The following is a 1,064-nucleotide window of genomic DNA, read 5'->3' as shown; positions in this document are numbered from 1 at the left end:
TAAAATAGGGGAATAGAATATATTTTGCGACAAAGAAAGACAGTATCGATAATTCAGAAATTATTTAATCACACATTGTCGACGAGGAATACGGAAATAGTGAAATAAATACCCCAGTGCTTTTCATTTTTTTATTTGCACTACGTCGTCTATTGAGGTCGGGAGCAGAATCAGCCTATCAGTAGCGGAAATCGTAAATTTAGTGAGACCCTGATCCAGACTTCCAGAGGGCTGTGATTTTTTAGGAGACAATCATAGGACATAGCCTATTAGCCTTCTGAAATATATTTACACGTCACTATTTTTAAAATAGTTTTTTGTTGTTTGTTTGTTTTACATGGTGTTTTTGTTTTTGTTTTGAAAAAACACAAATTTTGTATTTATTTTGATTGTTGGGGGCTCGAAGTCAGAAGAGGGCTCGGGGCGCCTGCCAGGACCCAGCCTGCCATTGAAAGTATTCATTTTCACTTTGAGTGGCTGGGTCTGAGCCTGGCTCTGAGGCCTGGCCGCCTGGCCCGCCTGGCCTGGTGACTGGGCCTCTGGGCCTCTGAGGCCCTCTCCTCCACTAACAGGGCCCTGGGGCCTAGGTTGGGACCAGAAACGGGATCCTTCTGACCAGACCTGGACTACTGCTGGTAAAAAAAGTCCTTTCTTTTGGGGTATTTATATTCATATTTTGAAATATATAAAAAATACAATTTTAATATATTGTTTTTGCCTATTTTATTCACAGCTTTCATTGACATTGTACAATTTATTTTTTGTCTAAAATAAACAGTCTGCTACGGCTGCGGCGATACGGCTGCGTAGATCTCAGGCGTTTGTTTTTATATAAGAGAGCAAAGTAAACAAAAAGTTTTTTATGCTGTCCAGTGTCCACTGTCCGCTGTCCACTAGACCACCACTCGATAGACTGCAGCATCAATTTACCAGTCACCACCAGACACCAGTGACCACTACTATTATTCACTTATTGTAATAATTGCCGCCTTTCCAGCGCTGTGACAGCCTTTAAAGCTATTTTGAGAGAGTTTAATTCGTCCGTTCTATGAAGACCATTTATA

Source organism: Sphaeroforma arctica (assembly GCF_001186125.1).
Source record: "Sphaeroforma arctica JP610 unplaced genomic scaffold supercont1.2609, whole genome shotgun sequence".
In the NCBI taxonomy this organism is placed as follows: Eukaryota; class Ichthyosporea; order Ichthyophonida; genus Sphaeroforma; species Sphaeroforma arctica.
Note: the sequence above shows the minus strand (reverse complement) of the source record.